The sequence below is a fragment of the Dioscorea cayenensis genome, chromosome 9 (genome assembly GCF_009730915.1).
Source record: "Dioscorea cayenensis subsp. rotundata cultivar TDr96_F1 chromosome 9, TDr96_F1_v2_PseudoChromosome.rev07_lg8_w22 25.fasta, whole genome shotgun sequence".
NCBI classification, from domain to species: domain Eukaryota; kingdom Viridiplantae; phylum Streptophyta; class Magnoliopsida; order Dioscoreales; family Dioscoreaceae; genus Dioscorea; species Dioscorea cayenensis.
In genome coordinates, this window is record NC_052479.1 from 22,614,681 (window position 1) to 22,629,443 (window position 14,763).

A 14,763-nucleotide genomic window follows, 5' to 3' on the forward strand; every position below is an offset into this window, starting at 1 on the left:
AAGAGTGTGATTTAACATATCAGTCTTATTCTGATTAGTGGTATCAGATAATTGGGACAATGGTTGGCAGTTCTTCAAGCTCTTCTCAACCCAACATTCTACTCTTCAAGGGAGAGAACTATAATCTTTGGAGTCTCAAGATGAAGAAAGTCTTCAGGTCTAATGATCTGTGGAGCATTATTGAGAAAAGGGATAGCTGAAGAAGCCGAAAACAATAGACTCAATGAAATTATGAATAAAGATGGAAAAGCTCTATGTTTAATCAAACACTACTTGGATGATCATGGTTCTTCTAAGGATCACTGAAGCAAAGACAGCAAAACAAGCATGAGAGGTGCTGAAAACTCAATATTAAGGGAATGAAAACAATGCTACAGTCAAGCTTCATTCCCTACACCGAGAGCGTGATGCAACAAAGATGAAGCATGGAAAGAAGATAGAAGATTTCTCTACCAGAGTCCTAGACATTGTCAATCAAATCAAAGTACTGGGAGAGGAGTTCCCAGAGAAGAAGGTGGTCACAAAAATCCTCACGAGTTTGACACCTAGGTTCACAAATGTTATCTCCTCCATCTTTGAGGCTAAGAACCTCAACACCCTCATAGTTTATGAACTTTGTGGCTCACTCACGAGCCATGAATCAATTTTAAACAATGCAGGTGACCAAGATGAAGTGAAGGCACTGCATGTTAGAACTACACTACCTGGCGATCACCTCAACAAAGGAGGAAGCGGTCGTGGTCGTGGCGGCTTTCACAGAGGGAGAAGAAGACGGCGTGGACGCGGGAGAAACTCAGAGATCTCTAACTCTGCTGAGAGCTCAAAACAGTACAAAGGAATGTAGTGTTTCATCTGCAAGAATTACGGGCATATCAAGTTGCAATGCTGGTATTGAAACAAAGAGGCAAACATAACAGAAGAAGCAAAAGAGTCTGATGAAGGGCTCTTATTCATGGTAAGTGATGGCTCTAAAGAAGAAGCTAGAGGGATGTGGTTGATTGACAGTGGTTGCTCAAATCACATGTCAAGAGACAAATATCTCTTCCAAAACATTGAAGAAGCACCTCATCAGACGATTAGATTGGGTGATAGCAAGATCTTACCTGTCGCTGGAGTAGGCACAGTGGCTCTTTGAACAAGCTCAAGAAAAACAAACGTTTTAACAAACATTCAATACATTCCTAACCTTGCTCATAACTTGTTGAGTGTAGGACAGCTTATGATGGCTGGCTACAAAGTTGAGTTCTCAGAAGGAAAGTGTGGCATTAAAGACAAAGCTTCAAATGTTCAGATTGCTCAAATTCAAATGAAAATCACCAGTTATTCCCTCTTAATGCGGATGACATTGGCTCGGCCCATGTTTCCTAAGGTGAAGAAGACTCATCTATGCTCTGGCATAGGTAGATACAGGCACTTAAATCAGAAAGGTTTGTAGCTGCTATCACTTGAACATATGGTGGTGTGTCTTTCGCCTATTGCATCCATACAACCATGTGAGGCATGCTCACTTAGAATGAAAACGAGAACCCTATTTCCCAAAGGACATGCCAAGCGTGCCACCATCCCCTTGAAGCTTGTCTATAGTGACTTGGTTGGACCTATGCAAAGTCCTTCTCTTAGAGGTAGTATCTATTTCTTTTTATTAACCGATGACTACTCTCGCTATAGTTGTGTTTACCTCCTTTGTAACAAATCAGAAGCACTTTAGAGCTTTAAATCATTCAAATCATCACTGGAAAGACAGCTTTCTCTGCCGGTGAAGAGCCTATGAACTAATCGGGGAGGGGAGTTCGTTTCTTGGGAATTCGACAGCTTTTGTGAAAACTCCGATGTAAGATGACAACTCACTGCACCAAGGTTGCCACAACAGAATGGTGTGGCCGAATGGAAAAACCCTACGGTTATGGAAATGGCAAGGAAAATGCTCATGGAGAAGAAGATGTTGTTGAGCTCTTGGTAGAGGCGGTGGTGGCCACCGTCCATGTGTTAAATCACTCTCTGACTAGTGCACTTAATCATAGACACCTTATGAGGCTCTCAATGGGTTAAAGCCGATGGTTAACCATCTCCGGATCTTCGGAAGCCTTTGCCATGCTATAGTGGATCCTCAATCAAGGCGCAAGTTCGATGCCAAATCATGTGCTGGAGTGTTCATTGGTTATTGTGACCAGTCAAAAGCATATAAAATATTGGATCCACAGACTAAGAAGGTCCAGATAACCTGAGATGTCACGTTCTTCTAAGATAAATGTTGGGATTGGGCAAGGCATGATGAGTCAGCAGCACGAATATTCTCTCTGAATGAAGGTCTGGGAAAAGCTTCGTCTAGTGATCAAGTGGGTGCTCCTCAGCCATCAACATTTCTTGATGAAGGGCCTGATGACGTGAGATATTCATGTGATATATCTCTAAATAGAGAACTTACACCATCAAATGAAGAAGACAATGAACTCCCTACAAGGTATAGATCCCTATTAGAACTATACAACACCTGGTTATTTGCACTAACTGTTCAGACCCAACATCGTATGAAGAGGCAATGAAGAACAATGAATGGGCAGCAGCAATGCTTGAAGAACTCAGTGTAATAAAGAAGAATGATACATGGGAGATGACCAATTTGCCTCGAGGAAAGTGTGCGATTGGACTGAAATGGATCTTCAAGTCCAAATACAACCCCGATGGATCTCTATTGAGAAAGAAGGCACACTTAGTCGCAAAGGGATACTCGTAACTAGAGGGAATCTATTTGAAAGAAGTATTCTCCCCGGTGGCTCGGATGGAGAAGATACGTGTGTCCATGGCCATTGGAGCCCAAAAAGGGTGATGCATCCATTGACTTGATATTAAACCTGCCTTTCTCAATGGAGAGATAAGTGAAGAAGTGTATGTATCATAGCCAGAATGATTTATCATCAAAGAAGAAGAGGAGAAAGTATACAGGCTTTGAAAAGCTTTATATGGGCTTTGCCAAGCTCCTAGAGCTTGGTATAGCTGCATAGATCAGAATTTCCAACAGACATAGTTTGTACGAAGTGCTAATGAACCAACAGTATATAGAAAGCTTCAAGGGAACTCAGACACTCTGTTGTTGTGCCTGTATGTAGACAATGTTGTTTATAAGAGTTCATCGTCAAAAATGTTGATTGAATTCAAAGAAGAAATGTTGAGAACCTTTGAGATATCAGATCTCAGCCCGCTGATATATTTCTTGGGTCTAGAGGTAAAGCAGAAACCAGGTTCTCTGTTTGTGTCTCAACATAAATATGCCAAAGATTTATTGAAGAAAACTAGAATGTTACATAGCAAGGCAATCTCTACTACTATGAATTCGAATGAAAAACTTTATTTGAAGAATAACTCTGGGAATGTAGACTCATCTCGCTATAGAAGAATTGTTGGAAGCTTGTTGTATCTAACACACCAGACCAGACCTTATGTACGCCATTGAGGTGGTTTCTTGGTTCATGCAAGCACCTACAACACATCACATGGTGCTGTTAAATGAATACTACACTATATATCAGGAATAATGAGTTTTGGACTTCATTACACCCACAATGACCAGTTCAAGCTCACTGGTTATACACATAGTGACTGGGGAGGCTCACCGGATGATCGGAAAAGCACCACCATTTCAGTTTTCTCTCTTGGATCAGCTACAGTTTCTTGGAGCTCGAAGAAGCAACAGATCACAGTTCTGTCCAGTACTGAAGCCGAGTACATCTCTGCTACCTCGGTGGCTTATGAAGCTGTGTGGTTGAGATGTTTGCTTGAAGACTTGGGAGAAAAGCACTTAGGGCAGAGCATCATCTATTGTGACAACATATCAGCCATATCCATCACCCGAAACCCAACCTTTGCATAACCACACGAAGCACATCGACACTCGCTTCCACTTCATCCATGATTTGGTGAAAGACGGTGCACTCGATGTGATTCACTACAACACATATGAGCAAATCGCTGACATTCTTACCAAAGGTGTTGCCTGTTCATAAACACAAGTACTTTCGAAATGTTCTCGGGATGAAAGAGTTCTGAGCAAGGGGAGGATGTTGAGATTGTCAGGTTGCTGCTCAGATCTAAAGAAGCTAAGGAAGAGTTGACAATTCACAAAGATGAGCTACTGTGTACGTGCATGGCCAAGGGTGGTGCTGATTGGATGTTCCCTTTCTTTTGTTCTTACTTTATGTTTTGTCTACTTTGTCAGTTGTTTAGTTGTCAAGCCTTTTGTTATCTTTATATTATGTTGACTCTGTAGTGTTTCAAGCATGCTTAATAGATTACTAGCTTCAGTAACTTCTTTATCCAAAGAGTGAAAACCTGGAAAGAGTGTGAGTTAACATATTAGTCTTATTCTCATCAAAGAGCACACCAAAAGGTACATCAGTCATCAGCCTCTTAATAACAGCTTGTAGATTAAAAGCGAAACATCAGGAGCAAAATGAGACAAAGGACGAAACCAGAAGAGTGATGATGCACTAATCTCATGGCTCATGATTATACAATTATAAGATGTCAGAAATCTCCTTTTAAAATAAAGAAAATTATTTATGCCTTTATGCAAAAAGTAAAAATATATGGCAGGATTAGTGTTAGAGGCAAAACAAACTTCTTGGCCATAAACTCAATGACAATTTCATTAATCCATCTTTACACATGGCTCTTAATGATTCGGTAAAAAACCAAGAGATTACTCTGCATATCAATTTAATGATTTATAAATGGGCCGTGGAAAGTGGTATCTATCACATCAAGAATCCATAATGGAGGTAGAAAGTTCATGTGACCATTGCTTTAAGAATATTCTATTTATTCCACCAGACTCATATATAACCAGTAAATACTACATCTCTAGACAATGCTTTGTAATAGATAAGAATGATTAGTGCATGTTTTCCGATTTGAATGCTGATGATTTATTTTTCGCCTAAAGATTAATCTTGCCCTCTAATAAGGAGCTTTCTCCTATAAGAACATATCAAATAGGAGAGTAATATTGTTGCAAAATTTTGTTAAACATGTCATTTTGTTTGCCAAAGTCCCTCCTAAAACTTGTGCGGGTTTCCTGCAGCTTGCATATTATTAATCTCTCTCTATTACACTTATGATTTACATGATTAAAATAAACATAATATTGATAAACACTTGCTTAGTTACTAGAATACACAACTAAAATGGGAATAACAAAACTCTAAAGGGTTTATATTCTTTCCTTCAGAGACGAACCACAAAAAATGGACTTGTAATTTGAGAAGGTGGAAATCTCAACTGTAACCCCAACAGTTCTTGCAAAAGTACAAATTTATTGAGGTTGACCTTGATTATTGTGGGAATAAACAACAAGAATAAATATGGCTAGGGAAATAGAAGAAAGAACCGGATGGAATAAAAGTAAAAATGTATGGAACCAATGACAAACAAAAAATAAAACAAGATCTAAGACAAAGCATATGGAAAATCAGTTATTGCAATCAATTAGTGGACAAATTTCTTAAAAATTGTATTAGTGACAAATATAATATAAAGCTTCAGAAATAAAAACTACCTTTTATGTGAAATTCATCAGTATTGATATAGTTTTGCAGTTAACAATAAAAAACTGCCTGGTAAATAATTAATTAATGGAAATTTAATTCTTTAGAATCAGCTCACTGGTATAGAAGTTGACCAACATTATATATGCTAAAAAGAAAACTTTGAATATGTACCTTCTCAAAGGCCTCATGTAAAAGGAGACGATCATTGGGAGCTGATGGGATATGTTCTGAGAACCATGGGGGGCTGTACCACTACCGTATCCCTTCTACATTTAATTTCAAATTTTAAAAATAAATAAGATCAACAAATAAATGACACATTGACCAAATTTATATAGATTGTAATGAGTGAACCAGTATTCAGGCACTACAAGAAAATAGTCGCATCACTGATGGAATTTTCCGTCACTGAAAACTACAATTCCATCGCTGATGATCCACAGCGACGGAACTGTTCGTTGGAAATGTTTGTCGGAAAATTTTGTGTGATGCTAGAGTGACGGAAATGTTCGTTGGAAATGTTTGTCGGAAATATTTTTTTCCGTGGGTGATGCTAGAGCATCACCGACAGAATATTCTGTCAATGAATCCAAAATAAAAACTAAAATTAATGATATGAAAATACATATCACCGACGGAATTCCGTCACAAATATTCTCACTTCACCCACAGAATTTCTTCGGCAAAGATCTTTAATACCTACGAAATACCATCGCTGATGAGGTGTATTACCCACGAAATTTCGTCACTAAAAATTATCACCCACAGAATTAGGTATTTGAATCTCTTTACCACCAAACGAATTCTGTCACTGATAGTGTATATCACCGACGGAATTCCATCACGGATATACTCACTTCGCCCAAGGAATTCCGTTGGTAAAGATCTTTAATACCAACAAAATTACGTCACTGATGTGGTGTATTACCCACGGAATTCCGTCATTAAAAAATTATTACCCACGGAATTAGGTATTTGAGTCTCTTTACCACCAAACAAATTCCGTCACTGATAGTGTATATCACCGATGGAATTCCATCACAGATATACTCACTTCACCTACGGAACTCCGTTGGTAATGATCTTTAACACCAACGGAATTCCATCAGTGATGTTGTTTATTACCCACGAAATTCTATCACTAAATAATTATCACCCACGGAATTAGGTATTTGAGTCTCTTTACCACCAGACAAATTTTGTCACTGGTAGTGTATATCACTGATGGAATTCTGTCACAAATACCCGCTTCACCCATGGAATTTCGTCGGGAAAGTCCTTTTAACACAAATGGAATTTTATTACTGATGTGGTGTATTATCCACAGAATTTCGTCACTAAAAAAATATTACCCACGGAATCAGTCCCTTTACATCCAAATAAATTCCATGATTAAAGCTCTTATAGTATATTATTAATCATATTTATCCTACTTGATTTCCCTGTAGCAATACATATAAGAAATTTCATATAGCAAACACACAATATTAAATTCCGTCACCTACATGTAATTAATTTCCCGTAACATACTTTGTGTACATACATCACTGATAATTAACAAGTCTTAACAAGTACTAAACATATATAATGAAACAGTACTATATATATAGTATATATCAATCTGTTCAATATTCAAAGTGGTGGTCTAGTAGTGTCTTTATCCTGAGAGGTAGGTTGAGAAGGTCCTATTGAAGCATTTGTAAACATACACGCAAGATTAAATATATCCATTATTTGTTCAAGATACTTCTTGATATCCGCCGTATCGCTCGCTCGCTTCTCTACTTTATCCTCTAAGTTGATTATTCTGTCTTTCACAAGCATCACTTCTTCATGTAAATTGTCAACTTCAACTAGAGTTTGTTCATGTTCATGATTCAGATGACTATAAGCTGAGTATGATGCATCTCCAGCATTAATTGAAGTAAATACGAAATTCTTGCCATGTTGCCTGATTCCAAACCCATAGAAATGAGTGCGTGCAGTACCTTGCCCTCCAATTGCATCACACCAAACTTTTGGGTCAAACTCGAGATAATTAGCTTCATCAGAACCATACTTTTGACTCATTGAAGAAGTATAAGATTTCTATAAAAAAAATAACAAACGAATTAGATCAACATATGCATCACAAGAGATATATAAACTAGCTAGTTGTAATTTCATCAAAATTAAGATCAATGATCCTACATTATAACATGACAATAAAAAGTTGATAGTAAAAAAGTTGTGATGTAATAATCCCCACGGCGTAGCATATTTAGTTTTTGGCACAAGAAGCATGCACAAATAAAGATACATAGATTGTAAGAAAACATATGTAAATTCTCCTATATGGCCATGATGGAAAGCACACCATGATTAAATTCTATAAATACTATCTCTTAAAAAAAAAGTAGCACATTTATTCTAAAATGCAGTGAAAAGAATTATTAAGAACATAGGCAAGCATATAGGAAAGAAAGTGCATATTATCATGGGCATACACTTACACTGACATTCTTGGACTTATGATCAACAAAATAACCTTGACCTTTCTCATGTTTGTGGGTGTGGTTGAACAATTCTCCATAGGTTGGTTTACAGTTTAGTTGTTTTTCCTACATGACGATATTAAATGAGAGACTATAAAGACATATGCAAGTATAATTTAAAATATGAATTATGTACATACCATCCTCTCCGCATGAACCATAAAAGGGATCGATCCACCGATATGCTTGGTGATGCTTCCATCTTTCTCAGTCATCCTATTTTGCTTGCCATTAATTGATCAATTTTTCCATGCATCAGTAGTTCACACATCACTAACCAATCGATCTCAAATGTCCAGTCGAATCCAACCTACATTGTAACCATTACACTTTGAAATATCACTAACACCAAAATGCCTCATTGCCCGCTTCCTTTCTTCTTTCAATATACCACACAACCATTCCTTGCATGTAGTCTCCCAAATTGCTCTCACAACTTTTGCTTTCTCAATAGGCCATTAGATTATCATACTGCAGAAATAGAACAAGACAATTTAGAATATCATAGAGTGGGAATTGGGCTGTAAGATTCTAAAGTAATATAATAATAATGAAAAAAGACTGTAAGATTAAGAAATAAAACAAGACATTTCAATCAGTGAACTGTGTTCTTAATTTAGAGTTCTAAATTCCACTCCACTCGCATATAGTTAAGTATAGTTTATTTTTAGAGTTATCTTAATGAATTTTTCATATCCATCCCAATGACTTGGTAAGTATCTTCAAGTGATCATGTATATACAATTGGAAAAGAAAACTAACCAAGCTCTAAATACATGCATGAGATCATCATTTATTTGTCCAAGTATATTTTACATGCATGTTTGATAATTAAATCTTCAACAATAGAAATCATATTACCAAGCCATAATCTTTTCAAGCAATAAATACCCAAAAATAAACTAATGCGATGGGGATTAGAGTACTTTATTCTTTTTATACAACCACAACTAAACAATTAGCTAATTTCTTTAACAGGGCAATAAACAATAACAGAGTCCCTAACAAATTATACTCCAATAACCAGAAGTTAAACATGGGAGTTGCACTTCATGATATGAAAACAATGTCAATGTAAGCGCATAGGAAAGTTATGTGTATAGTTTTAATACCATATGATTTGCACCTTATTAAAACACCAAATAGGAGCATATCAGTAGCAAGAATCAAAGTTCGTCAAAAAGAGAGAAATAAACACCTCAAATTTTGCCCACATCTCACCTTTGATAGCTTTAGATACTTTCTTCCATGTTGGCCATGCATCATTGAAGTGTAATTGGATACACTTTGTAATTGTTCTAACAATTTTAGGGTCTACAAATTTCCTATCATTGTAAGAAAAAAAAAATAAGGAGGAATTAGGCCTATATTAGTCAAGTATGACTTTAGCACAAATAAATAAATTAAACAATCAACTTACTCATCATCTAAAATATTAACCAAGATTCGCTCATTTGGATTTGCCAGTGCGGGTATTTCTTTGTTAGGACCTCTTCGGAGTTTGTTTTTCTCTATTTTAAGTGTGATATCATCATGATTTTCTTCAGCTGACATAGTAGGATCTTGTGTTACTTCATCTTCATAGTTTGGCATTCGTGCAAAAAATAGGTTGGTTCATCTCTTGTGGACTTTGTGAGGACGATTGATGCATTCTGAACCATCCTTCCCATGCCACTTGACTTGGAAGATCCTTAGCTGCATTTGTTTCGAAAGATTTCTTTGTCTTGGATTTTTTCTTAGCTTTTGCTTGATTCCTGATGTCTCTAATAGAACAAGAATATCACCATCTTAGTAAGAAACTAGTGCATGTTAAGTACATGCAATTGTATGAAAGTGATCATAATGTAGATAAAAAGCTTTTAACAAGTACATCAAGACAATTGTCATTGGAATTTGCACCTATATGGATATCCATACCTAATATGCATTTTTAGATAGATCTGATATATATAATGCATGACAATGATACAGGAGATAGAGAAATAAATATTTCGGCCTGCCAAAACACTGTTTTCATCAATAGTGATTTCATTTCTTTGTTCCAATTTGGGAAGCAATAATGAAAATTACTAGGAAATTTGCTTTAAAATGAAGGCATAAGAGAAAAGTGAAGGCAAGGGGCATATATATAACAACAAGAGTTGATCTCTACTGCAAGTGTACCAATATCTTAGTAGAAAGTATTAACAATGACAAACCCCAGGGATAACTTTCACCAAAAGAATGTAATATTTAATGATTGTCAGCTAACAGGCTAGTTGAATGTTCTTAGCCATCATCGTCATCATTAATTGCCTCGTTGTCATCATCATCATCATCATCATCATCATCATCATCATCATCATCATCATCTTCTTCTTCTTCTTCTTCTTCTTCTTCTTCTTCTTCTACTTCTTCTACTTCACATTTCTCTTCTCCTTCCTCCTCCTCCTCCAACTCCTCCTCCTCATCCTCATCATGAACTTCTTCAATACTACCATGAAAAATCATTCTTTCATTGTCAATATCTTTTGAATATATGGTATTTAATGGTCTAGACACTTCAACATCTTGATAAACCCCTTCATTTAAATCAGGTACTTCTTGTTCACTGGTGTTAAACTGAAACCTACTTCTTGCCTTTGTTTTGAACACAGCTTACCAATTCCGGAGGTGAGGAATTGGGGAGGGATAAGGACCATAATAAAATTCGTGACACTGCTCAGCTAATATAAATGGTTTATTACTGCCAAGTACTGGTTTATAATTAACCTCCACAAGCCCATGGCGAGGATCCACCCGAACTCCTTTTATTTGTATCAAACCAATGGCAATTAAAACATACAATGCGGATTCTTTCCCTAAAATACTCCAATTCAATTACATCTAGCAAGACATCATAAAAGTCAATATTATTATCATTATAACAATTTATGTTCACGCATACACCGCATTTCAGTGTCGACCGATAACCGCTATACTTTTTAGTATGAAACTTGAAACCATTCACAAAGTAACCTTTATAGCAGTTTACCAATCAAGATGGACCATGAGCAAGTTGAGTAATATGACAATCAATTTCGGAACAATTCTCTTTCACCTAGTAGAAATATCAAATTTCAATAATTTCTTACTAAATGAAAAATAAAATGATAAAGGAGGACACATAGTTTGATACATACATATCGCTTAAACCATGATGTAAATGTGGTCTCTCATGCTTTCTCCAATTCTTTATTCGTAACATGTGGGTTATTCCTCCTCACCATTTCATCGAATGTCCTTAATCATATGAAATAAAGAAAATATTGTAAACAATATTTTCCCAAAAATAAGGAAGTTGAGCAAAAAAATAAATATTACTCACCCAATGTATGGAATCATTTCTTCAAAATTCATCAGAACATATAATTCTGCAGCCAAATACTCATTTGTTGTCAGATATCGAGTATTTTTTTTGGGTCCCAAGGGTCATCCAAGATGTTTGAAAATCGAAAAACGTCCCATGGGATCTACTTCACCTCCATCATCATTACGTGGCAGTCGAGTAAATTTTGTTTTGACATCCTCTTTGAAGTACAAGGCACAAAATGATGCAATTTCTTCAATGATATATGCTTCACATATAGACCCTTCAACACAAGCTGGGTTTTTCACTTTCTTCTTTAATTGATGTAGAAACCTACGTATCATTACCAAATAAAAGTTTTTGTGTAATGAAGCTAAAAACACTTGAGATCGGTAAAGATTGTAAATGTACATATTAGTATACCTTTCAAACACATACATCCAATGATATTGGACCGGTCTACCAACTTCAGCCTCGTAAGGAAGGTGGATTACTAGATGCTCCATTGAATCGAAAAAGCTTGGTGGGAAAACCTTCTCTAATTTGTAAACTGTTTCGATGATACTTCTCCGCAACAACACCATATGATCAATAGTTATTTTGGTGGAGCAAAGATCTTGGAAGAAATTGGAAAGCTCAGTAATACACCAAATCTCGAAAGGCAATAGGAAGCAATCGTTTCATAAACACATGGCAATCATGAGTTTTCATTGCATAGACCTTGTCATCTTCCAAGTTAAAACATCTCCCTATATTGGATGCAAAGCCATTAGGTAGTCGAAGCTGTTTCACCCATTTGAACACCCTATATCGATAATCCTTCACTAAAACATATGAAGCCTTTTGCTTGAGTATTTTTCCATTCCATTCCACCAAATGTAAAGCTGGTCGTTTGCAGTACTCTTCCATATACAACGGAGCCTTTACATTATCTTTTGTCTTTCTTTTAACTTCCATCATGGTGTTGAATATACTATGAAAATATTTTTCTCAATGTGCATAACATCCAAATTATTGCGAATTAAATTTGTATGCTAGTATGGTAACTCCCAAAAATGCTCTTCTTTGTCCAATGGTGAGTCGACCCATAACCCCTTTGTTTTTGTACTGGACATTTGGTGTCATATGTCAAATCTGGGCAGCTATCAATATCTCTCAAGATTTCTTTACCTGATAATATCTCAATAGGAGGATCATGATCAACTCTCCTTTTGAATTTATCTCTTTGTCATCAAAAAGGATAATCGGGAGGCAAGAACTGTCTGTGACAATAAAAAAAAAACATGATTTTCTGTCATGTTTTAGATTGAATGACTTCAAATTTGCCATCCAATAAGGGCAAGATAATTTTCCATGAGTGCTCCATCTTGATAACATACCATACGTAGGAAAGTCACTAATTGTCCATATTAATGTTGCCCGATGTAAAAAATGATCTTGCCTATTATTAGGGTTATTATTTTCATGCTAGTGTTACCCATGATGGCTTATTCATTCTTGTGAGACTCTTCTAGCATGGATTAATGATTGATTAGAGTTACATATTTGTTGTTGTACTCTATTGAATCTTGTTTCACCTCTAGTATTGTCTTATGCATTGAATCTTATGTTGATGCCCTGGGAATAGCCAACTTGACTACTCTAACTTTCTTGTATGCTTAACACACAACTTTGAGTACTTGGCCTTAGAATTCTAAGTTCTTTCTTTCAATGAACTCTTAAGAACTTCGAAGACTTGTTGTGCTAGCCCTAGTTTTATGGCATATAGAGTAGTCTGAAGACGTGATCTAGGGTGTATGTGAAAATGGAAAATGTGAAAAAAAAGAAAAATGAGTCTTTGTCAGTATTCCTCTGCTAATAAAGCATGAATGCATCTATGTAGACTGTAATCGAGTAGTTGGGTGGCTCTTGTGCCTAACCAGCATGTGCATCCTCCAGAAAGTTTTTTTTTTGCAGTCTATGTTAGTCGGACTCAAAAAAATAAAAATGAAATGAAATGACAATAAAAACCCTAGTGATCATTTTTATCTACCTACTAGAGGTTTTGAGAAAGAAAATGGGAGTTATTTCAAGTTCATGAATTAGAAGGATCTTACTTGTTCATTAGAGTAGCATTTAGCATTCTAAGACCTAGTATTCTTTGCATATGGAGTGATTAGCATCTAGAATTGTACTGATTGAAGTTAGTAGGTTATATCAGGTCAGGGCAGATGAGATAGAGGACTCACACACATGGCATAGACATATAAGAGGTGAGACAGGATCTTTCTTTTGTGCTTATTGTTTGTAACTCATTATCTATCAATCATTTTCCAATGCTTGTAGAGTCTTGTATTTATTTGTGCCGGAGGTAATACATTTAGCCACTTATCATTTCCCTTGTTCTTCATGATTTGTTTGCTTAGGGACAAGCAAACGCTTAGGTGTGGGAATATTTGATAAGAGTCTAAATGTACGCATTTTAGTGTATATATTTGATGATTTAGCATGTATTTATATAAGGATTTATGCCCATTTTGTGCTTAATCATGTGTTATTTGCTTTGCAGGGCACGTAAATGCCATGGAGGACACGAAGATACAATTTTGGCAAAAAGAGAAGAAAACGAGGGTATGGTACTGTAGCATATTTAGTGCAGTCAAATCACTGTAGCTGCCATTGTATGCCATGGCGAAAAAAGAGAAGAAAACCAGGTCATGGCACACCATGGAGGACACTGTAGCTTCCACTGTAGAACAAGGAGAGTTTTTGAGTCAGGATTTGATCCAGGCCATACGGCCTCAATGCTGCCCTGGATTGACCCCTGAGATAAATACTGTAGCCAAAGAAGGGAAGAGTTTGTTTGAAGGCATACTTGGTCAATGAGGTGCTCATTGACCCAGTATGGATACTATTACGAGAGCTAAAATGGAGTTTGCCTACATCATACTGCTTCAATGAGCAAAAACTTGGTTGCGTGCCCACAAGTGTACGGGGTCGCCAAGTAATACCTTGTGCAAACACATAAGGATCGTATTCCACGGGGCTAAGGAGCTCCTATTACTCCTCCATCACTTACTTTCTAACCTTACAACTTAAACATAGTATACTACTCTAATACATGCAAGAATGTAGATAAATCATAAGTATAACAATTCCAAGGCAAGTAAGGAGATCACAAGAGTAATGATGATGTAAATAGGCCTAGGGATGTGGATCCCCATGAGGGGTTATCATGATATTTTGATGCATAAGAATAAAATAGCAAGGGTGATTTAGACTGATGGACCTCAACATTAGTTCAACAACAATTTCTCGGCGATTAAACCCTAATCCCATACAAATGATGACAAGGATCTCTCCCTAATCATATTCCTAC

General features: G+C 36.5%; 1 pseudogene; it reads right to left on the reverse strand.

Moving 5' to 3' along the window:
• Positions 1-14,763, reverse strand: part of LOC120268587 — a 45,154-nt pseudogene that overhangs the window by 6,992 nt on the left and 23,399 nt on the right.